General features: G+C 46.6%; 1 pseudogene; it reads left to right on the top strand.

Moving 5' to 3' along the window:
* Positions 1 to 621: 621 nt before the first annotated feature.
* The window catches only part of LOC123142741 (protein SRG1-like), a 42,797-nt pseudogene continuing 17,410 nt past the window's right edge, over positions 622 to 26,008 (top strand).

The raw sequence follows: 26,008 nt of genomic DNA on the forward strand, positions 1-26,008 counted from the left end.
GTACCCCCGAAGATTCGAATCACATCTTCTTCTCCTGTGTCTCAGCTCAATTCATGTGGAGCTGCTTTAGGGAGGCAGTGGGAGGAGATTGGTTTCACACCAACTTCCCCGACCTCTTCGCCGAACTCCAGAACTCCCCTTCCCCCTCTCGCCACATTAGGTGGCTCGAGATCAGGGTTCTAGCGTGGACTCTTTGGACGATTCGCAATAAGCTTGTGATCCAGCGTATTCCTCTTCGACGGGCTACTGACGCTCTCTTCAAACTGTCTGGTTACTTGCAGCTTTGGCGGCCGCTTAGCCGCCCTCAGGACCGCGACGCCATCACCGCCTTCATCGCCGACCTTCGCTCGATGGCCGTCCGTCTGTCGCCGCCGCCCCCTCCGCCGCCCCTGGAGCCGGATTAGACGCCTTGCCTCGGCCTCGTCCTTTTTGTTTATTTTGGGCTTGTTGAGCTGTGCCCTCAGCAGAACCTTTGTACTTCTCGTTTTGTGACTTGGGTATGTGTGTTTTGAACTAGTCCGTGTATGTGTGCTCTTGGCGGTTTGCTTTATATATAAAACGGAGCGAAAGCCTTTTTCAGTAACTACCAAAGAGGAAGCTCAAAACTAACAGCAAGCAACCATGGCTTCTTATGACCAACAATTCAAGGTTCTCGAGGTACCTCCGATCGTGCAAGAGCTGGTGGGCGCCGGCGTGCAGGAGCCACCGAGCCAGTACGTGCATCCTGAGCAAGACCGTCCCACTGCTGTGATCTCCGAGATGCCCGATCCCATCCCCATCATCGACCTCAGCCGGCTGTCTGCCGGCAGCGCCGAAGAGTTCGACAAGCTGCGGTCCGCCTTGAAGAACTTGGACCTCTCCCTGGTAACTAAACTTCTTTGCGTTATCATTTACTAGCAAATATGCCCATGCGTTGCAACGGAAGATTTTTTTTTCCTTTTCACATACCCCTATCTCAATAAGCATCGCTCAAAAACAAAAAATAGCAGACAATAATGAAGGTATGTTCGTCCGTTCACTCTTGGCTGAGGACATAATGGTTTTTGACATGACGTTACTATTAATTGTCATAGGTCTAGACACAGAAACGGTAGAGACATTTCTATTCACTTCTAGAAATTTAATAGTTAAATTATTGGCATGAACATGATCAAACAAATTTTAAGAGAGTGGATTTTCTACTCTCGGGTGTACTACACCTGAGTTGTCAATTTTTTTTTTAAATACGTGATCAAACAACTTCCAAAAAATTTGAAATTTTGAGGCATCAAACACTATAAAATGTTTGAGGATCTTACAAAATTTCATCCAAAAATAACATCTGATGAGCTGTCACCAAAAATAACAAAATCGCTGCTCAAAAAGTGCACAAAACTTTAAGCACCATTTTTTTTGTGAGAGCTCCTGGGATGTTATTTTTGGCTGAAATTTTGCAAGAAACCTGAAACTTTTTATAGATTTAATGTCACAAAATTTCAGATTTTTTTGATGTTGTTTGACAATGTTTTTTCAAAAAAAAATTACCAACTCGGGTGTAGTACATCCAAGAGTAGCCACTACTTTCTGAACTTTTAACCTAATGGAAGGTGCATCTCCACTAATGTATATGTGAAACAACACTCGATATCACAAATTACTTAGCATGCCAAATGATCAATAGCTAATACTACTGGAGTAAACCGTATTGTAAACAATTATTCCCTCATTTTGGTTTTGTCAATTATCATCTCAATGAACTATTCTATTCCACCGACTACACTGATATAACACTAAAGCCATAACTTAGTTCTTATAGCCTGTAAAATAACTAAGAACAGTACCTATAATAAAAACTAAGAACAATCACCACATTAAAGTGTAATTGCAGATTAGCATTTCTCTTAAAGCACCATTACACTGGCCCCCAACCGATGGTGCCCCATAGGTAAGAAAGTCAAGCTTCAGACAAACCGAGCCTTCCCACTGAGTTGTGCAATTAGATTTAAGGAAACAGGTACCAAGTTTGATCATAAATTACGCCAACTAACTTTTCATTTGTAGTCTTTGGTCTGGTGTACACTATTGATAGTTCCAGTGAAGTGAAGGACAAAGGCAAACTCACACCAGATTTAGTAATCCAGTGCCTCGGGGAACATGCAGTGTCCCTTCTGAATAATGGTTAGAACACTGAAAAAGGAACACTACGGATCAATAAATATGTTGATCGCATGGCCTTGGGAAGATTGTGGAGGGCGAGAGGACACGGAGGGGGCCTTTTAAAGAACAAATGCCAAGTGTACGTGAGCTAAATATACTTATACTGATGTAGGGGATACGATGAAACAATGCTTCCTAGCAAAGAAAGAAGTACATGATCTGCAATGGCAAAACCAAATCTGCACATAGTAATTAAATAACATGATACAGTATAGACTGTCTACTAGAGGAAACTACAACAAAACGGTTCACGAAATGTACAAACTTTACTGTACAGAGTCCGCTGCCTATAAAAACTTTACTCAGGTGTAGGTTCTTGAAAGTAACTTCAATTGGTTGCACCTTTACTCAAATCAAGTACAAAGTAGTAGCTGCATTTGTTCAGAAAAAAGAGTGAAGCGTTCAGAGCTTACCTGCCCTTTGCTTCAGTTAAATAACAGGTGCTAGCTTGCAATATGGATGTGCCCAAAAAAATACAGTGAACAACTCTGAACCTGACTTTGGCCAAAAGCACAAAATCATTGGCTTATGTGTTCTGCATTATGGACACTGTGAAATGAGTAGCAACTTGAGTAAAGATAACCTGGAAGAATAACATCACCGAGGCCTCTCACCAAGCCTCCAGCTCATTCTCTCATCTGTGCACAATTTTCCAATTAGTGCAACATCCAAAGCTTTGATGATCTGAATCTGAAGGAAGTGTCTGATTTGGTCTGAAGCAAGAAGAGCAGTGGGATTAAAAGTGTTGGAGATATGCCCTAGAGGCAATCATGTATGATGATATTTTCTATGTGTTTACGAATAAAGATAGTCCTTGGACATTATCAATGATGTATATCAGCAAGTACATGACTTGTTTGTGGGACTATGCATTGTATGATGACTGTTCTAAAAGGTCCCTAGTCGACAGGGCTGTGTGGACGCGCAGCCAACTAGACTAGCATATGACACGGTCGATGGCTTGGTCTCGCTAGCCATGGAGCATTGGATGCTAACCGGATAATATGGACTCAGAACGATCTAGTCGGATTCGACGTAATCGGATCCGAGTCAAGATAAGGTCCGAGTCGGACTGACCCAACTATGAGACGCAGCGATATGTCATCTGTGAGTCTCTAGTACAACATACGTTCTATGTCCTAAGACCTGAGCTGGCGCATGTACTCGGGATGGTGACAGACCTGCTTTGGGCTGACCAAACGCTACTCCGTGACTGGGTAGTTACAAAGGTAGGTTTCAGGCTTGTCCAGGCCCATGCTGCGAGACATGGTCGAGCAAGATGGGATTTGCCCCTCCGATCAGGAGAGATATACTCTGGGCCCCTCGTGTGATCCGACCAGGAGAAGCATGGCCATGCGACAAGGATTCTGAGATAATCCGGATAGTGGTCGGCATCACTGGAACGAGAAAGAGGTCGGGCTAGCACAAGGATGACAATCTCGCCTTGAGCCCGACAACATATATCATGTGGCAAAGGGAACAGAAGTGTGACATGTTGTACAGGTTCGCCTAACCAGCTTCATAGTCTGCTTGGTGTTCGGCATGCCTTGCTAGAGGCCGCTACCAACCGTGCAGTTCGGAGATGATCCGAACTGCGACCAAGCCGACTTGAACCTAAGGGGTCGCGCGCTTAAGGGAAGGAACCTGTGAGGCCGGATCGGACTCCACGAGTCAGATGTGATTCTACTCGGACTCGGATCCCGGCCGAACAGATTTTAGGCTTTAGGTTCCGTGCGAGGGCCAAGTGTTGAGCCCGCGACGGACGCCTATATAAAGTGGAGGTGCGGCACACTCATGCGGTTGATCGCTTCGGCACTGTCACTAGGGTTTGCATGTGTTGCGAATAGCCACCTCCACTCGCCGCCGACTGTGTGATCGGACCTAGCAGTCCGTCGCACGGTGTTACTCCTGCACGCGCGGATACCGTTAGAGGCGGTGCACCTGCGCCGCTCCAACGAACTTGTACGTGGGATCGGACGACCGGCTGTACGAGGGTGATCGGATGAGGAGGAGACGATCCACGCGTACGCGCTGCCCCAACTCTTCTTCCGCTGCACGGCACTGCGTGTCGAGTGGTAACGATCAGTGATCCATCTGAAGTAGCATGTTCCTGGATGTTCTGCGCGTAGGATTCTTTAATTTGCAGTCGACGCACCCTACCATAGAACCCAACAGTGGTATCAAAGCCTCTGCTATAGGATTTGGATTCAGATCGTATGCATATTAGATATGTGGAGGCGGCAGATGCGATCTGTCGTCGTTTATCAGATCGGCTATGTGCACGGTTGATGAGATCAACTGCACATGGGGATCGATGTGGCTATGTTTTCTGTCAATCGGAATTGATGAGGTCGTGACACAACCTGCCGGTCGGTATCCGCCATCGGGGTTAACAGTGAAACGTAAATCCGAATCGGATTCGCGATGATCATAAGATCGGTCAGATCAGAAAATTCAGCGTGAACGGAGTTCAGATGCGATCTGTGATTTCCGAAAACGTGTGCGTAGCGCCGTGTATTTCGTACCCGACACACAAACCGGTAGAATGCGATTCTATGCATAACTTTGTTTTGCAGGTTTGATGTGAATAGTATGGCTCATGTGTATGTGATGCATGTGTGTAAATTGTACATGGCCTGCGTGTCATGTTTGTCAGCCGGCAGTAGGCAAAGTGCTGTCATTATATTGTATAACGACCTGCGTGTCGACTTGTGACTCTATGTAAAATTCATTACTAGTAGTAGTAGTTGGATAATAGAGATCAGGTTGGTGGCTTGGCGTCCCGGAGTGACGAACAAGATGGAGTTCCTAGATGGTCATCGGAGTCGAAGCCGACCTAGAAGAACGTCCATGAAGGAGCCATACTATTTCACAATATATGTTTATTTGTGATTGTTATGCTTCTTGTTTTCTATGCATGTTAGAATGGTAGAAAGATCCCTCGTTAATATCAAGCAATTTGCCATTCCCGATGTTGCACCTTCGCACGTCAAGTACGTCTAGTAGTGGGCTCATAAAACTGGGGTGCTGCTAGGTGTCCTTGAACTGAAGGGTTCGTGTCGGACACGGACATGCACTGCATCAGGTTAACTTGACAAGGCTATCAAAACAGTTTTGGGCTTTGTGGCAAAGAAGGTTGGGGGCCGGGGTATAAGATACCTTCCCGACTGACAGGAGTCATATAGAGATACGATTAGCAAGGAGTTGCTTACCGGATAGGTATGTTGGCTAGCAGTGATGCTAAAGCTCACTAGTTGCATGCGCTAGTCGAATCCTGAATCACTGAGAGTTTGCGGAGGGATGCTGACTTCAGTTGGAGTATTTCTGTTTAAGGCTTGAATTACTCTACATAAACACATTGCTTAGTGATTGCATATTTTTCTGTTGTAGATCAATGGCACCACCTGCTCAACCCAACTTTGCATTGAAATCAATTCTGGAAAAGGATAAACTGAATGGGACGAACTTTACCACCTGGTATAGAAATTTGAGAATTATTCTCAACCATGATAAAAAGGAACATGTTCTAGAGGATCCACTTCCAGAGGAACCTGCTGATAATGCTAATACCACAACTAAGAATGCCTATCAAAAACTCGTTGATGAATCAACGGAGATCAGCTGTCTGATGCTGGCTTGCATGGAGCCCGATTTGCAACAGCATTTCGAAAATGTTGAGGCTTACGATATGATCGAGAGTCTCAAGAGCATGTTTCAGACACATGCTAGGACCGAAAGGTTCAACGTCTGGCGATCATTGATGGATTGCAAGCTGAAGGAAGGTGATCCACTGAGCCCACATGTGATCAAGATGATCGGATATGTGCAAGCTTTGGATCGGTTGGCCTTCCCGCTCTTGGATGAGCTGGCTACAGATGCAGTTCTGGGTTCTCTTCCGCCTAGCTATGGGACGTTCATCTCGAACTATCATATGCACGGCATGGATAATAAGCTCACTGAATTGCATGGGATGCTTAAGGTGGCAGAGCAGGATATTAAGAAAGGCACACATCAAGTGTTGATGGTGCAGAAATCGGCTAAGTTCAAGAAGAGTTGGTCCAAGAAAAAGGCTAAGGCCAAGGGCATGGAGACGGTAACCTCCACCTCTGCGCCGAAGTCTGGACCGGACTCGAAGACCATTTGCTATCATTGCAAGGAAACTGGTCACTAGAAGAGGAACTGTAGCAAGTGGCTTACAGAGCATGGCAAGAAGGCCGGGAATGCTGCTTCAGGCAAAGGTACACTTGTTGCATATGTTATAGACATTTACCTTGCTAACATACCTAGTAGCTCTTGGGTATTTGATACTGGATCCGTTGTTCATATTTGCAAATCGATGCAGGGGCTGGTAAGAACTAGGCGTGTGGCACAAGGGGAGATTGACATCAGGGTCGGCAACAAAGCAAGAGTTTCTGCGTTGGAGGTCGGCACGATGCAGCTCCAGCTTCCTTCTGGATTTATTTTGGAATTGAATAATTGTTATTACATTCCTGCACTTAGTCGGAACATTATTTCTGCCTCATGCTTGATGAGTCAGGGTTATGAATTCAATTTAAAGGACAATGGTTGTTCGTTTTATTTGAATGGTATGTTCCACGGCTATGCACCCATTGTTGATGGGTTATTTATATTGAATCTGGAACAGGAACCGGTTTATAACGTGAATGTCAAGAGGCATAAGCCTAATGAGATACATCCGACATACTTCTGGCATTGCCGGCTTGGACACATTAGTCTGAAACGCATGAAGAAGCTCCATGATGATGGGATCCTAACTTCGTCCGACTTTGAGTCGTTCGAGACATGCGAATCATGCTTGCTCGGCAAGATGACTAAGTCTCCTTTCGCAAAGAGTTGCAAGAGGGCGTCCGAGCTGTTGGAACTGATACATAGTGATGTGTGTGGACCAATGAGCACAACTGCCAGAGGTGGCTATCAGTACTTCGTGACTTTTACCGAGGACTTGAGTAGATATGGATATATCTATTTGATGAGGCACAAGTCGGAAACTTTTGAAAAGTTCAAAGAGTTTCAGAACGAGGTGGAGAATCAGCTCGGCAAGACTATAAAACTTCTACGATCAGATCGTGGAGGTGAGTACATGAGCCAGGAGTTTGATGATCATGTGAAAAGCCGAGGTATAGTACCTGAACTCACGCCTCCGGGTACGCCACAGAGAAACGGCGTGTCAGAACGGAGGAATAGGACCTTGTTGGACATGGTTCGGTCAATGATGAGCAAATCCGTAGACAAGACACCACATGAGATGTGGACCGGGAAGAGTCCCAGTTTGTCTTTTCTAAATATTTGGGGGTTGTGAAGCATTTGTCAAATGACTTATGTCAGACAAGCTTACACCTAAATCGGATAAATGCATATTCGTGGGATATCCAAGGGAAACCTTGGGATATAGCTTCTACAACCGGGAAGAGAACAAAGTTTTTGTTGCTCGGAACGGGGTTTTCCTTGAGAAAGAGTTTCTCAGTCGGGAGGCCAGTGGGAGAACGGTCTGACTCGAAGAAATTCGAGGACCACTCGGGGACAACTCGGCTGATGATGAGATCATACAGGAGTCAGTCAGGGAACCCGTAGTGGAAGAGGCACCGGAACCACGAAGGTCAGAAAGATTGCGCAGAGTGCACGATGTATTGTTGCTAGAAAGTGACGAGCCGGCCACGTATGCGGAAGCGATGGTGAGCCCGGATTCCGAGGCATGGCTAGAGGCCATGAGATCCGAGTTAAAGTCCATGGATGGGAATCAAGTCTGGGAATTGGTTGATCCGCCGCTTGGTGTAACGGCCATTGGTTGCAAATGGGTCTTTAAGAAGAAAACCGAGGTGGATGGAAATGTTCAGATCCACAAAGCTCGGCTTGTCGCTAAAGGTTATGGACAAGTTCAAGGAATTGACTACGACGAGACTTACTCGCCGGTAGCGATGCTGAAGTCGGTGAGGATCGTACTAGCTATAGCTGCATATTTCGATTACGAGATATGGCAGATGGATGTCAAGACGGCTTTCCTTCACGAAAATTTAACCGAGGACGTGTATATGATACAGCCCGAGGGTTTTGTCGATCCGACTAGCACTAGTAAGGTATGCAAGCTCAAGAGATCCATTTATGGGTTGAGGCAAGCATCTCGGAGCTGGAATATTTGTTTTGATGAGGTTGTCACTGGTCTCGGTTTCATCAAAAGAGAAGAGGACGCTTGTTTATACAAGAAGTTAAGTGGGAGCTCGATAGTGTTTTTGATCTTGTATGTGGATGACATATTGTTGATCGGGAACGATGTTTCGATGCTGAACTCAGTCAAGGAGTCATTGAATGGCAAGTTTTCGATGAAGGACCTTGGTGAGGCAGTGTATATTTTAGGCATTAAGATCTATACAGATAGATCGAGGAGGCTGCTCGGCTTAAGCCAGAGCACGTACATAGATAAAGTGTTGAAGCGGTTCAACATGAGTGAGTCAAAGAAAGGGTTCTTGCCACTCTCACATGGTATAAGGCTAAGCGAGACTCAGAGTCCTTCGACATCTGATGAGCGAAGCAGGATGATTAGGATTTTGTATGCCTCGGCAATCGGATCCATCATGTATGCCATGATATGTACAAGGCCAGATGTTGCTTTTGCAATAAGCCTAACAAGCAGATACCAGGCCAACCCAGGTGAGAGTCACTGGGCAGCGGTAAAGACTATTTTGAAGTATCTGAAAAGGAATAAAGAGATGTTCCTAGTTTATGGAGGTGAGGAAGAGCTCGTCGTAAGGGGTTACGCCGATGCTAGTTTCCAAACCAACAGAGATGATTGTCGATCATAGTCCAGATTCGTGTCCATCATGAACGGAGGAGCAGTGAGCTGGATGAGTTCCAAGCAAGATACATTGGCCGATTCTACCAGAGAAACCGAATACATTGCGGCTTGTGAAGCTGCAAAGGAAGGTGTTTGGATCCGGCATTTTCTGGATGATCTTGGTATTTTCCTAGCTTTGGTAAAACCGTTGGACCTTTATTGTGATAATTATGGTGCCATCGCACAAGCCAAGGAGCCGAGGAATCACCACAAGGTCAGACACATAGATCGGAAATATCACCTGATACGAAAGATCGTAAAGAATGGTGATGTAGAGTTATGCAAAATTCACACGGATGCAAATGTTGCGGATCCGTTGACTAAACCGCTTCCACAACCCAAGCATGAGGGGCACGTTAGAGCTATGGGCATTCGATGTCTATTTGATTGACTCTAGTGCAAGTGGGAGACTGTTGGAGATATGCCCTAGAGGCAATCATGTATGATGATATTTCCTATGTGTTTATGAATAAAGATAGTCCTTGGACATTATCAATGATGTATATCAGCAAGTACGTGACTTGTTTGTGGTACTATGCATTGTATGATGACTGTCCTAAAAGGTCCCTAGTTGTTGGGGATATTACTACTGGGCGTAAACCGGCCAGGAGAGGCCGGGTTAACTTCATAAGTAGTTCATCTGTATCTGAAGCCCATGAAGACAAACGGTGACGCTTCATGAAGGCCCAGGGCCCAAAGCCGGTTTAAGGCATGTAGACACAAACCGGCATTGAGATGTAAACTTGTGTTGTAAGATATGCGTAGCAGAGACCAAGCCGGACACGATTATGAGCCGGCCTCGGAGTCTGTAAACCGACGGGCGTCAACCCATGTATATAAGGGGACGACCCGGCGGCGGTTCAGGGACAACAGACAACAACTCGAGACTCAGGCAAAGCGTATTCGCTCCCTGGTCATCGAAACCCCATCAATTCCATCACAACTAGACGTAGGCTTTTACCTTCATCGAAGGGGCCGAACTAGTATAAAACTCTCTTGCGTCCCTTGTTCGCTTTAACCCCTTCAAGCTAACCCGTAGCGATGGCTCCATGACTAAGTCCTTTCTCTAGGACATCTGTCGTGACAAAACCACGACAGTTGGCGCCCACCGTGGGGCTATCGCACGATGGTTTCAAGTTCTTGGAGGGCAACTTCGAAGGACTCAAGGGTTACGCTGTGGGCCGGATGACCAAGAGTCGCCGGGCCCGCTCTACATTGACGATGCAGGCTGGGGCCCCGAGGCCGGCTCAATCGAGTACGGGTACCGGGTCCCCTTTGGTAGCATACACGTTTTCATTGGCAAGATCGGTGAATCGGGGCCTGAGCCGGACATCTGCACCGACCTCGTCGAAACGGCTCAGCGTGCGAGATCTGCCCGGGTCAAGCCTATCATGAAGCGTGCCTTCGTGGGAGTCATCCATGGAGGGGAATCTGAGGATATATCGGAATCTGGTGGTGAGACCGTCGTTTATTCCGGCGACGAGTCATTGATTGGAGAGACCCAGTTGTTATATCAGTTACAAGATGGCCGGATTGGGGGCTGTTCCGATGGCGACAGTATTCCGGACCCCTTTGATCTGCCAAGCCGGGTGGCGATCTTCATGGCCGGCACGCAACCAGCGCTCCACTCTTCGACCGCAGTGGCGATGATTTCCGGATCAGCAGCGGCGGCAGCAGCTGGGGCAGGAGGCCCTGTGCGACCGCCGGCTCAGGTTCTATCTGATTGGTTTGATATGTTGGCAACGCCGATGGCGGAGGTTAACCCGGCGGATCAGGATACACACAATGCGGAAATCGCGAAAGTGAAAGATCAGATCACCCAGGAAAAACCCGACTCAGCGGCTGAGGATACCAAGATAGCCGCGGAGCGGGCCGCTTTGGATGCACAAGCTTACTGGATTATGCTGGATCAGAGTGCGTCGAACGAAGTCCTGAAGAGGAGGCACCGATCTCGCCTGCCGCCGGTTTATGACGCTAGAAATCTCTTTAACACCCCAGGAGCAGGAACCAGTAATCCCCGGTGGTAAACCGGGCAGAGGCACCCGGAGCAGGGGCGCGGTTCAGCCACGTTTCGTGGATCCGCCTCGTCAGAACAACGTTGTGGTACCTCATGTCCCCACACCACCGGGTCATTATTCTAACCAAATGGACAACATTGTCGCTGCCGCTTCACGGCTGGCGGCCATCCCGATCGAAGGCGATTCTCCAGCAGCGGTCGAGACGCGTCGGGTTAAGGAGCTTCTTCAGACAGCCTTGATTCAATAGGAGGCTTATTCATATAGTCGCGATCGGGTTCATTCCACTCCCCGTCCAAGCCGGAGTTACAGCAGGCGTATGGATGAACCGGCAGTATCAAGCAATGCGCGGAACTGTGATCCGCCCCGTGGCCATAACCCAGCGGGTGGTGCCGATGATGCTCACGACGTGGTGGACCGGGCTCGGGCACGCAGAGAGGCCGGATTAGCGGCGCAGCACGAGGCCCGTCAGCTTACTCCGGTTCGTCCAACCACATCGGTGGAACCAGGAGTTACCTCTAGTTCCTTGGGAGTGCCATGTCTTGTCCCGGTGTTGCGCAATGTGCGCCTGCCCAAAGATTTCAAGGGCCCGCGCAAGGTGCCAAATTACACCGCCGATTTATCCCCTGAAACATGGGTCGAAAGCTATGAGATGGCCATGGAGATGCTGGACGTGGATGATGCGGCATGTGCGAAGTACTTCACCATGATGCTAGAAGGAACGACCCGCACTTGGCTAAAGAGCTTACCGGCTAATTCTATTAGGTCATGGGCCGAGTTGAGAGCCCGGTTTATTCAGAATTTCAAGGATACATGCAGGCAGCCCATGTCGATTGTGGACCTAGCTGCCTGTGTCCAGGAGGAAGGAGAGTCAACAACCCATTGGGTGCGCCGGGTTTTGCAGATTTTGCATTCATCAGACCGCATCAACGCTGACACCGCAGTTTTAACATTGGAAGGCAATTGCCGGTTTGAACCATTGAAGTTGAAGTTGGGACGGCTTAAACGTCATTGTAATGACATGGGAACCCTCATGGCTGCACTAGTGAAGTATGCCGACTCTGATAGTACCAAGGATCCCGAGTCTGACGATGATAAGACAGGGAAGGGAAAGAAGAGCGGCAACGCCAAGGGGCAGCACCACGACCCGGCGGGTCATGGAAACGAAGGCAAGCGTAAAGCGGACCATGGTTTAGACTTTGTGGCTAACACTAATACACATGACAAGGGCCAGCGGCGTAAGGGTAAACCGCCCCGGCGCAATGGAATGCCAAATCCTAACCCGGACCGTTTGTCGTATCTGTTAAACCAGCCCTGTCCAAAGCATGGGACGAAGGAGGAACCATCCACACACCTCTGGAAAGATTGTTACATCATGCAAGAGTTCAAAAATTCTGACTCTTTCCGGTATGATCATGGATCAGGAGGCGGTTTAGGTGGAGGAAATTCCGGTTCAGGATTCCATGGCAATCAAGGTGGACATAACAATCAAAGTAATCAGGGTAATCAAAGTGGCTATAATCATCAGGGCAATCAGCAGCAGCAGCAGTCACGTTACCAGAGCAACCCAAAGCAGTTGAACAGCGGACAGTATCATGTCTTTACCACTAGCATGGACAAGCGCGATCAGAAGCTTCATAAAAGGGTAGTGAATGCCGTTGAACCGATCGTGCCCCGTTATTTGCGCTGGTCCGAGCAGCCGATTGTGTGGAGTTGACAATCCGGGTCATCTGGTTCTGGTGATGGCACCTCAGGTGGGAGGCTATAAGTTCACTAAGGTAGTCATGGATGGAGGGAGTAGCATCAATATCCTTTATTACGAAATTGTCCGTCGCTTGGGGTTAACAGATAAAAATATTAAACCGTCCAATACGGTGTTCCATGGTGTGGTGCCTGGTAAGTTGGCATATCCTGTTGGTAAGATAGCTTTGGAGGTGGCTTTTGGAGATGAGCATGATTCAAGATCGGAAACCTTGACCTTTGAAGTGGTGAAAATCAGCAGCCCATATCATGCCCTATTTGGACGGCCAGCTTATGCTAAGTTCATGGCACGGCCTTGTTATGTCTATTTGCAGCTCAAGATGCCGGGTCACAAGGGAACTATAACCGTGCATGGGAGCCGCAAGATTGCTCTGGAGTGTGAAGAAGGTGATGCGGCTTATGCTGAGTCGGTTTGTGCAACAGAAGAGTTGAAGTTTTACAAGGACAATGTTGATCCGGCAGATATGACTTCGTTGAAGAAACCAACTACGGAGCATGATCTGGCCCTGAAGTTTAAATCGGCTGATGAGACTAAACTTGTTGACTTCGTACCTGGTGATTCGTCCAAGTAGTTTAGCATCAGCGCTAACTTGGATCTGAAATAGGAAAGCGCGCTCATCGAGTTCATCCGTGAGAATTGGGACATCTTTGCATGGAAGCCTTCTGACATGCCTGGTGTATCAAGAGAACTCGCTGAGCACACTCTCAATGTTGATCCTAAGTATAAACCGGTCAAGCAGTTTCTCCACCGGTTCAATGAAGAAAGACGCAAAGCTATTGGGGAAGAAGTAGCCAGGCTCTTGGCGGCTGGATTTATCGTTGAAGTATTCCATCCTGAGTGGTTGGCTAATCCTGTACTGGTCCTCAAGAAGAATGGCACTTGGCGTATGTCTGTAGACTACACAGATCTCAACAAAGCTTGTCTAGCAGATCCTTTTGCCCTCCCCCGTATTGATCAAATTATTGATGCTACGGCGGGTTGTGAGCGTTTAAGTTTTTTGGATGCATATTCTGGTTATCATCAGATCAAAATGGCAGTTAAGGACCAGGAGAAGACAACCTTCATAACTCCCTTTGGAGACTTCTGCTATGTGTCCATGCCCTTTGGGCTTAAGAGTGCACAGGCAACTTATCAACGGTGTGTACAAAATTGTCTTCATAAACAGATTGGCCGCAATGTTCATGCCTATGTGGATGATATTGTGGTAAAATCAAGGAAGAAGGAGACATTGATTGATGACTTGAAGGAAACCTTTGATAACCTGCAGGTTTATAAAATGATGCTTAATCCGGCGAAATGCGTCTTTGGTGTACCTGCAGGGAAGCTCTTGGGCTTTTTGGTGTCTAACAGGGGCATTGAAGCTAATCCGAAAAAGATCAAAGCCATCACCTCCTTGGCTAAACCGAAGTGTATCAATGATGTTCAACGCCTGGCAGGCCGGATTGCCGCGTTGAGCCGTTTTGTCAGTCGCCTTGGGGAGAAGGCCATCCCTTTGTATCAGATGCTGAAGAAAATGGATAACTTCGTTTGGAGTGACGCCGCTAATGAAGCATTTCCGGACTTAAAGCGGCAGCTAGCTAATACGCCGGTTCTCGCTCCTCCGGTTGACAAAGAGCCATTGTTGCTATATGTGGCAGCTAACGCTCGGGCTGTTAGTGTGGCTATTGTGGTGGAGCGCAAGGAAGCAGGAAAGGAATATCCGGTTCAACGGCCGGTTTACTATATCAGTGAGGTACTTATTGAGTCCAAACAGAGATACCCACATTGGCAAAAATTGGTGTACGGGGTTTTCATGGCAAGCCGGAAGCTTAAGCAGTATTTCCAAGGTCATCCCATCACGGTGGTCAGCTCTGCTCCTTTGGGGGATATAATCCAGAATAGGGAGGCAACTGGTCGAATTGCTAAGTGGGCTATCGAGCTCGGACCTCACGAGTTGAAATACATACCCCGAACGGCGATCAAATCTCAGGCGATTGTGGATTTCATCAATGATTGGACAGAATTACAAGCGCCAGAAGAGAAGCCGGATCACACTTATTGGACTATTCATTTTGATGGGTCCAGGCAATTGGAGGGCTCGGGGGCTGGAGTCGTGTTAACTTCCCCACGAGGTGATAAGTTTTGTTATGTTCTTCGTTTAATGTTCCCTTGCACTAATAATGCAGCTGAATATGAGGCCTTACTCCATGGTCTTCGGATGGCTAAGGAGATGAATCTCAGCCGAGTTAAATGCTTCGGTGACTCGGATCTGGTGGCTCAACAAGTGTCTGGCACTTGGGATTCCAAGGACCCATTAATGGCGGCATATCGTCGTGAGGTGGATATTGTTGTAGGTCACTTCAAAGGTTATCAGGTGGATCATGTGGACCGGCGGAAGAATGAAGCGGCAGACGCTTTAAGCCGCCTGGGTTCCCAACGTAAACCGGTTTCACCTAATGTCTTCCTGGATGTTTTGCATAATCCGTCCGTCAAGCTCCCTGGTGAAGAGGATTTGGCTGTTCCTGATCTGGAGGCTCAGTTGGTGGCAGTTCTACATGTTATCCCGGACTGGACGGTTCCATATTTGGCGTATATAAACCGGGGCGAGTTACCAGATGATGAAACTTTGGCCAGACAGATAACCCGGCGGTCCAAGTCCATGACTGTTATCAATGGAGAGTTACATCATCGCAGTGTGACAGGGGCGTTTCAACGCTATGTATCTCCTAAGGAAGGCCGTGAAATTTTTGCGTGAGATCCACGAAGGAGATTGTGGACACCACACCGGTTCAAAATCTTTGGTGGCCAAGGCGTTTCGTCACGGTTTCTATTGGTTGACAGCTCATGCTGATGCCGAGGACTTGGTTAAAATATGTGATGGCTGTCAGAAATTCTCACGGCGTGCTCATGTACCAGCTCAAGAATTGAGGATGATTCCAATCACCTGGCCGTTTGCAACCTGGGGGCTGGATATGGTTGGGCCTTTCAAGAGGTCCAAGGACAAGAAGACTCACCTTTTGGTGGCGGTTGATAAGTTCATGAAGTGGGTGGAGGCAGAGCCAGTTAGTAAGTGTGACGCAGCCACGACAGTTCAATTCATCAAAAAGGTGATCTTCCGGTTTGTCTTTCCACACAGAATTATAACAGACAATGGTACCAATCTGTCAAAGGGTGCCATGAAGGAGTTCTGTCAACGTGAGCACATCCGGCTTGACGTGTCATCAGTGGCTCACCCCCAGTCCAATGGTCAAGCGGAGAGGGCCAATCAAGAGATCTTGAGAGGCATCAAACCCCGGCTTATGGTTCCTTTGCAACGGACGCCGGGTTGTTGGGTTGAGGAGTTATCTTCAGTATTATGGAGCATCAATACCACACCCAACAGATCAACAGGCTACACACCGTTCTTCATGGTTTATGGAGCGGAAGCAGTTCTTCCTAGTGACATCCGTCATGACTCGCCTCGTGTAGCGGCATATGTTGAAGCGGATAACGAGAAGGCACGACAGGAAGCTCTTGACCTGTTAGATGAGGAGCGTGACATGGCGGCAGCCCGTTCGGCGATTTATCAGGAAGATCTGCGTCGTTATCATAGCCGCCGGGTTAGAACCAGAACCTTTCAAGAAGGAGATTTGGTGCTTCGACTCATCCAGGATCAGATAGATATGCACAAGCTATCCCCCCCTTGGGAAGGACCTTTTGTGGTCAGCAAGAATCTGCGCAACGGTTCATACTACCTCATCGATGTTCGAGAACGCAAAGACTCGCGTAAATCGGAGGAGGGGACCAACCGGCCATGGAATATGGCTCATCTTCGGTCCTACTATACTTGAGCTACAGGCTCTGCTCATGTACATATTATGACATTGTATATATTATGATCAATATAATAAACCGGAACCTCAGCTAAAGCGGGGTATCTGTTGTTTTCTTACATCATGTGTGGTTACATGGAGCTTCCAAAGCAGCGTTCGGTTTACCCCTTGATTCAGCTTTTCAAAGCTTGATATCGGATCACTTGGGGGCTTGGTCGTATTCGAACCATAGCTACACCTCTTGATCGGCGTAATGCCACAGCATCACTTGGGGGCTTGGTCGTATCTGAACCATAGCCACGCCTCTTGATCGGCTTAATGCCACAGCATCACTTGGGAGCATGGTCGAACCCGAACCATGACTACGCCTCTTGATCGGCGTAAAGCCATAGAATCACTTGGGGGCTTGGTCGTATCCGAACCATAGCCACGCCTCTTGATCGGCGTAATGCCACAACATCACTTGGGAGCATGGTCGAACCCGAACCATGACTACGCCTCTTGATCGGCGTAAAGCCACAGAATCACTTGGGGGCTTGGTCGAACCCGAACCATAGCAATGCCTTTTGATCGGCGTAATGCCATAGCATCACTTGGGGGCTTGGTCGAACCCGAACCATAGCAACACCTCTTGATCAAATTTGGGGCCTGGCAGCCCGTGAAAAGCCTCGACTACAACGGTTTTATTTGCTTTTTGCTAAGTTTCTTTTTCTTTTGCTAAGATTTGTGATGTTTTCAAACCAGTGTTTATCAACCCGGTTGGGCTGTCAACTACAAGTTGTCAGTACTTGACCAAGTTATAATCCGGAGACTATCAGCCCGGTCTGGTTTTGACTCATAGTCACCAGTATGGAATAAGCCGGTGTTTATCACAACCCAGAACGGTTTTGTTGTAAACCGGCATTATATAACAGGAGATACTTTTACTCCGGATTAAGGTTATTACCTTCATTACAAGGTTGGTCAGCCAACACTATGCCTAAAGGTTGCAGGTATCATATATTTCCATACTTGGTTATCTTTTACAACCTTGGTTATAAAGCTTGGTCATATCTATAGTTGGGTATCATGACCCGCCCGGTGGTAAACCGCCAGGGCGCTTTAAGCTTTTTATCTGCATGAACAACTGGAATAAATAGCTATGGATTATGAACACCATATCTCAAGCATGGCGGATTAATATGCATCAGTTGCAGATAAATATGCACGAAGGCATAACAGACCAAGTGTTTTAACTAGCCTATTACAAGGCGGTTCAGTGCCCCAAGGAATAATTGTTTCTCAATAAACATTGCAGTATGGAAGATTAAACCGGCCCCCGGGTTATGATCACTGAGCAGCTTGACCTGACGGCTGCGGGTCATCTTGCACCGGTTCTTCTTCTTCGTCCCTACCCAGCGACTGGATGTCAACAGTTGTCCAGTCGATCCCAGTTAAAGCTTGGAACACAGCTTCGTCGCTTATAAGCGTGGACGGTTCAATATCAGGGGCATAAGTGTGCTTACGGATTGGAGGGATCGGGTTTTGAGCCTCAGGAGACGGTGCAGCAACCCGCTTGTTATTGATATCATAACTCGCCTAATAATGTGAAAGATCAGCCTCTTCAGCAAGTTGACAAGCCAGTGGACGTACTTCCCGGTTTATGGCACAGAGACCTTCAGTGCAAAATTCTGATCCGTCTTCTTTCAAGCTTGGGTAGCCTTTAGCCACGTCCGTCGGGTCAAGATCAGGCACCCATGCTTTTGCCCGGGTTATCGCGGTCAGAGCGCCAGCCCTTGCAGCAGACCTCTTCAGCTCTTCTACCTGGGCAGGCAGCATAGATAGCATGTCTAAGGTATCTTTGATTAACGTCGGGGGCGGCTTATTGTGAGAAGCGGTGCAGATAATCCGTTGAGCGCCGGTATACAGTTGTTCTATCAGCGTATAGGCAGCCTTCAGCTTCTTCTGAACATCAGAGCCCAAATGACCAATGCGTTCCTGCATCATTGCAAACATCGGTAAACCGGCAACGCATGGGAAGATATGTTGACAGTATTGAAGACAAGATGCTTACCAAACACAGTAGCGGTCATAGCATGCACTTGCCGCTTTACACCAGTCAGCTCATCAACCACGGGTTCAAGAGCGGCTTCTGCGTTTTCAGCCCTTTTTATCAAAGCGGCTTTTTCAGTCTCCCAATCCGCCCGCTCTTTGTTGAAGCCCTCTTTTAGTTTCTCCATAGCGCCTGGAGCGCGGGTCAACTCTTCCTTCGCTTTGGAGGCTTCAGTTTACTGGGTTTTGATGTTCTCTTGCAGATCAGCGGTTTGGCGTTCCTTCTTGCTCAGCTTCGCCTGTAAGAGACAGATACATAATGAATTGACAGTACATATTTGAAGTACCAAGCACATAACAAGTTATGCCCTTAGTACTTAGGGGCTAATGCATGTTTACTTTTACTCAGAAATTTTTACAAAGTCCCAAGCACAATACAAGTATTAAGCTTGGCACTTGGGGGCTAATGTATGTTTGCTCAAAAAACTGTTGATACGGGAATTCTTCTACAGTCCCGGTTCATCTTTATAAAGTTAAACCGGCCCTTGGGGACTATACCAGCGAAAGAGCAGTATGGCAAATTTTAAGGAACCAGTTCATATTAACAAGGTAATCCGGTCCCTGGAGGCCACATATGCAAAGTTAAGTTATGACAAAAGTCCCGGTTTAGATCGGTATCATAAACCGTCACTTGGGGGCTACTAGGAATTGATGAACTGCAATTGGACAAAGGAGAAAAACAATAGTTACCTCATATCGCTCCTTCATCAAGTTTACCAAACTAGCTTCATAATCACGGCTGGTATACAGACGGTTCAAGAAGCCAGAGTGAATGTCTTGAGCATTGAGATGGGCATAGCTTGATAAATCGGCATTCCATTTGCCTTTGCCGATAGCAGAGAGATCATCCTTGGCAGTATGTTTTGACAAAGCTACAGGATTGCCAGGAGTGGTGTGGCCAGTGCCAGTAATCATAATATCATCTTCTTCTTCGTCAGCAGCCTTCACCAGAGTTGGCGGTTTATCAGTGTCCTTAACTGGACTGACCGGTTTGTCATCAGTTCGGACAGGGCTGGTTGGCCGGTCTGCATGGCTGGTACTGTCAACTTGCACTTGTTCAGCTTGGAAGTCATGGTCTTGAAGCGGCGGATCATGAAGCATGGCATCAACATCGGTTTCTTCCGTCTCTAGAGCTGTTTCCGGTTCAGCAGCTACATTATCATCAGACGGTTTGTTTAACCGAGCTTTTTTGCTGGGTCTTGGCTTGGCGCTGCGAAAAGATAGACATAAGGATCAGTACAGTATGTAAAACACATCAAGAATAAAGACATGTGCATAACTCACCCAGGAACTGTTTTGAGGGGTGGAAGCTGTGTGGCCGAGGACTCGCCAGAGGATGAGTGAGAAGTACCCTGATAATTTGAATCAGACGGGTTAAGAGGCTGGCAAAAACAACCTGCTTTTGGGCATGAAGTATCAATGGGATAAGAGACCTCTGATCGGCGTTTCCGAACCGGACTGTTCGGTAAACTGGCGGAGGTAACTACCTGGCCGCTGTGCCGGGTTGTACGGCGAGCTTCGTGCTGCTGCTTCTTCAAAAGAAAGTTTGGGTCCAAATAAGCAAGAGGGTGAGAAAATTTTACTTTCCGGTTTGCTTGACGGATTTTTGATGTTGGCAGAGGATCTGAATCGGAGGAAAGAATAGTTACCTCTATGTCCTCAGCGTGACTGCCTTCAGCGTCGTCCTGATAATAATCATTGTCAATGAGATGTACGAAAAATGAACCAAGAGAGTCAAGTTCTACCTCTGATTCCGGATTACGCACATTGTCATCAGCTGGTAGATCGGAGGATGCAGTGGTCCTTCTCTTGGCAGGTTTCTTAACAACCTTGGTCTTTGGACGAACTGGCTTGACCGGTTTGTCTTGCGGTTTTGCCGGTTTATCTTGTGATGGTTTCTTGTTCCAAAACGGATCATCACCCTGTCAGAAAATAATCACATTCTCAGAGAATATTTGGACAGAAGCAAATTCAGATATAAAGGATTGTATGATTCTTACAGCTGGTGGTTTGTTGAAGGTGCATAAAGGGAGTAGTCCGATTTGGGCACAGATGGCCTCCGGTTCGTTCAGTATTTTGTTTACAGCCTCAGTGAATTCTTCGTCTGTAAGCTGAATATCAATGTGCCGCTGAGCATCCTTCAGACTACCCGTGTATTCACACATTAAACCGGGGCGCCGGCTTAAGGGCAGAATGCTCCAGCTTATCCAGCAACGAGCAAGATCAACTCCTGTCAAACCGTTCGCCATGAAGGCTCTAAGCTTTGATAGTTGGGGAGCGTAGTTGGCCCGTTCTCTTGCTGTCAAACTCTGAGGAAACGGGTGTGTGTTGCTCAGGCGTTCAGGGCGGTAACCCGGCAGGGGGTTTTTGTCAGATGGAGAGGTATCCATGCAGTAAAACCAAGTTTGGTTCCACTCTTTGGGGTGACTGTGGAGTTTGGGATGGGGGAAGGTGACTTCTTTCCTTTTCTGAACCGCCATTCTGCCCAGTTCCGTATTGGGTCCATCTGAGAACTCGGTGCGATGGTTTAAGTGAAAGAAATCCCTAAACAGTTCGACTGTAGGTTCCTCTTGCAGATAAGCTTCACAGAAAACTTGGAAGTGGCAGATGTTGGTAACAGAGTTGGGACCGATATCTTGAGGGCGCATCTGAAAATTGGCTGGCACATCTCGGAAATTTTTTGAACAGGGAGGGCTAAAACCTCGTCCGAGATGATCAGCAAACATGACTACTCCTCCATTCTTGGGTGTAGGAGGATTTTCCAGGCCAGGGACCCTCCAATGGATGACATCTTTCTTGGCTAAAGCGCCCGTTTTAACAAGGTGGTTTCATTGCTCCTCGGTTACTCGAGAGGGAGCCCAATTGCACTCATAGACTTGTTTAGCCATGACAAGGAAAATCTGAAACATGAGTATTACCGGTTTAAGATTTACATTGGACAACTATACAGCGGTATGAGGATACTAGCATATTGGTAAACCGGAGACTGGAAATTGAACGGTATAATGCATTGGCAGTTCAACAGGGGACTAATGGTATCTACCGGGGCATCATTTTTTCTGTGAGGTTAAACCGGCCAATCTGGTATTCAAAGGGTGTAAGAGAAGGAAGAAATAAGTTTCACATCTTGCTATGGTAATTTCAGATCTACCACGCGTAGGAAAAACAAAATATATTCTGACCTAAATTCCAGTGTACTGAAGGTTCACCAAGATGAGATGAGTTGGATATCAAACAGGTGCTGAAGCTGCTAAAGCACGAGATCTATGTGGTTTAAACTACTACCGCACGAGACCTATGTGGTTTCTGGATCTAGCCCATGGATATAAATAAGGGAAAAGAAGGGCGGCGACGAACACCGATGAACGACAGAAACCCTAAGTGCAGATCTATGGTAAGAGAAAGGGGAGACTTACAGATGATGTTGAGCAGCGGCGGTGCGCGGAGGAGCTCTGGTACGTTCAGGTTGATGCAGCGGCCAAGGTTGGTGCAGCAGTCGAAGGTTGACGGCGGCGGCTGAGGTTGAAGGTTCGGGCGTCGCGAGGATGAAGATGAAGCGAAGAGGCACGAGGGGAAAACTGGAAAGACCCCCTGGCCCTATTTATAAGGAGATAAACGACAGATGCGAAAATCGAGGAGCCGGATTTTTGGATATGAGGCGATGCTGTCGCCTCGATTGTCGGAGGCTCGTTAATGACAGGTGACATCACGGCGGTTTACCAAGATCCTAGAAGATGATGTCATGGCGGTTTACAAGATTGTGTGAAGATGTTGAAGAAGAAATTTTCTCAAGTATTGAAGATTGACATGAACCAGTTAAAATCAATCTGGGGCCTAATGTTGGGGATATTACTACTGGGCGTAAACCGGCCAGGAGAGGCCGGGTTAACTTCATAAGTAGTTCATCTGTATTTGAAGCCCATGAAGACAGACGGTGACGCTTCATGAAGGCCCAGGGCCCAAAGCCGGTTTAAGGCATGTAGACACAAACCGGCATTGAGATGCAAACTTGTGTTGTAAGATATGCGTAGCAGAGACCGAGTCGGGCACGATTATGAGCCGGCCTCGGAGTCTGTAAACCGACGGGCGTCAACCCATGTATATAAGGGGACGACCCGGCGGTGGTTCAGGGACAACAGACAACAACTCAAGACTCAGGCAAAGCGTATTTGCTCCCTGGTCATCGAAACCCCATCAATTCCATCACAACTAGACGTAGGCTTTTACCTTCATCGAAGGGGCCGAACTAGTATAAAACTATCTTGCGTCCCTTGTCCGCTTTAACCCCTTCAAGCTAACCGGTAGCGATGGCTCCACGACTAAGTCCTTTCTCTAGGACATATGTCGTGACAAAACCACGACACTAGTCGAAAGGGCTGTGTGGACGTGATGACCCACAAGTGTAGGGTATCTATCGTAGTCCTTTCGATAAGTAAGAGTGTCGAACCCAACGAGGAGCATAAGGAAATGACAAGCGGTTTTCAGTAAGGTATTCTCTGCAAGCACTGAAATTATCGGTAACGGATAGTTTTGTGATAAGGTAAATGGTAACGAGCAACAAGTAATAAAAGTAAATAAGGTGCAGCAAGGTGGTCCAATCCTTTTTGTAGCAAAGGACAAGCGTGGAAAATTTCTTATATGAAGGAAAACGCTCCCGAGGACACATGGAATTATTGTCAAGCTAGTTTTCATCACGCTCATATGATTCGCGTTCGGTACTTTGATAATTTAATATGTGGGTGGACCGGTGCTTGGGTGCTGCCCTGATTTGGACAAGCATCCCACTTATGATTAACTCCTATTGCAAGCATCCGCAACTACAAAAGAAGTATTAAGGTAAACCTAACCATAGCATGAAACATATGGATCCAAATCAGCCCCTTACGAAGCAACGCATAAACTAGGGTTTAAGCTTCTGTCACTCTAGCAACCCATCATCTACTTATTACTTCTCAATGCCTTCCTCTAGGCCCAAAAAATGGTGAAGTGTCATGCAGTCGACGTTCACATGACACCACTAGAGGAGAGACAACATACATCTCATCAAAATATCGAACGAATACCAAATTCACATGACTACTAATAGCAAGACTTCTCCCATGTCCTCAGGAACAAACGTAACTACTCAAAAATCATATTCATGTTCATAATCAGAGGGGTATTAATATGCATTAAGGATCTGAACATATAATCTTCCACTGAATAAACCAACTAGCATCAACTACAAGGAGTAATCAACACTACTAGCAACCCACAGGTACCAATCTGAGGCTTTGGGACAAAGATTGGATACAAGAGATGAACTAGGGTTTGAGAGGAGATGGTGATGGTGAAGATGTTGATGAAGATTGACCCTCTCCCAATGGGAGGATCGTTGGTGATGATGATGGCGATGATTTCCCCCTCCCGGAGGGATGTTTCCCCGGCAGAACAGCTCCGCCGGAGCCCTAGATTTGTTCCGCCAAGGTTCCGCCTCGTGGCGGCGGAGTTTCGTCCCGCAAGCTTGCTTATGATTTTTTTAAGCTAAAAGACTTCATATAGCAGAAGATGGACACCGGAGGCCTGCCAGGGGGGCCCAGGAGGCAGGGGCGCGCCCCCACCCTCGTGGCCAGGGTGTGGGCCCCCTCTGGTATTTTCTTCGCTCAGTATTTTTTATAATTTCCAAAAATGACTTCCGTGGAGTTTCAGGACTTTTGGAGTTGTGCAGAATAGGTCTCTAATATTTGCTCCTTTTCCAGCCCGGAATTCTAGCTGCCGGCATTCTCCCTCTTCATGTAAACCTTGTAAAATAAGAGAGAAAAGGCATAAGTATTGTGACATAATGTGTAATAACAGCCCATAATGCGCTAAATATCAATATCAAAGCATGATGCAAAATGGACGTGTCAACTCCCCCAAGCTTACACCTCGCTTGTTCTCAAGCGAAAGCCGAAATCGAAAAATATGTCCACATGTTTAGAGATAGAGGTGTCGATAAAATAAAATACGGACATGAGGGCATCATGATCATTCTTATAACATCAACATATATGAATATTGTCATATGAATTCTTTTGATAAAGTAACAATCTATTCACAATGTCAAGTATGAATCAGAAACTTTATTGAAAACTAACAAACTATAATCTCAATCATTGAAGCAATTGCAATTTATCATAACATCGGAAAGAGTCTATGTAATAGCTTTTCAGCAAGTCCACATACTCAACTATCATTTAGTCTTTCACAATTGCTAACATTCACGCAATACTTGTGGGTATGGAGTTTTAATCGGACACAGAGAAAGATAGGGGCTTATAGTGTTGCCTCCCAACCTTTTACCTCAAGGGTAAGGTCAACAATAATAACTCATGCTGACTTACATCCAATTGGATATATATATATCAGGATCGTACCAACACAATGTGCTTGCCAAAGGATAAAATGTAAAAAGGAAAGGTGAAAATCACCATGAATCTTGCATAAGGTAGAAGATAAAAGTAAAAGATAGGCCCTTCGCAGAGGGAAGCAGAGGTTATCATGTGCTTTTAGGTTGGATGCACAAAATCTTAATGCGAAAGAACGTCACTTTATATTTCCACTTGTGATATAGACCTTTGTTATGCAGTCTGTCGCTTTTATTGCTTCTACATCACAAGATCGTATAGAGCTTATTTTCTCCCACACTTATAAATCATACATGTTTAGGGAGCAATTTTTATTGCTTGCACAATGACAACTTACTTGAAGGATCTTACTCAACCCATAGGTAGATATGGTGGACTCTCATGGCAAAACTGGGTTTAAGGGTATTTGGAAGCACAAGTAGTATCTCTACTTGGTGCAAAGAATTGGCTAGCATGAGGGGGAAAGGCAAGCTCAACATGTTGGATGATCCATGAGAATATACTTTATTTCAGATATAAGAAAACATAACCCATTACGTTGTCTTCCTTGTCCAACATCAACTCTTTAGCATGTCATATTTTAATGAGTGCTCACAATCATGAAAGATGTCCAAGATAGTATATTTATATGTGAAGCCTCTCTTTCTTTATTACTTCCTATTAATTGCAACGATGACCAAAACTATGCTTGTCAACTCACAACAACTTTTAGTCATCATACTCTTTATATGTGAAGTCATTACTATCCATAAGATAAATATGATCCCTTTATTTATTTTTACTTCTTTCTTTTTCTTATTATTCACCCAAGATCATAGCGAGATAATCAAGCCCTTGACTCAACACTAATCTTTATTATATAGCTCACGGACTCGATTACAAAGAAGGATCATAAAGCAAAACTCATAACTAGATCA

The sequence above is a fragment of the Triticum aestivum genome, chromosome 6D (genome assembly GCF_018294505.1).
Source record: "Triticum aestivum cultivar Chinese Spring chromosome 6D, IWGSC CS RefSeq v2.1, whole genome shotgun sequence".
Taxonomy (NCBI): domain Eukaryota; kingdom Viridiplantae; phylum Streptophyta; class Magnoliopsida; order Poales; family Poaceae; genus Triticum; species Triticum aestivum.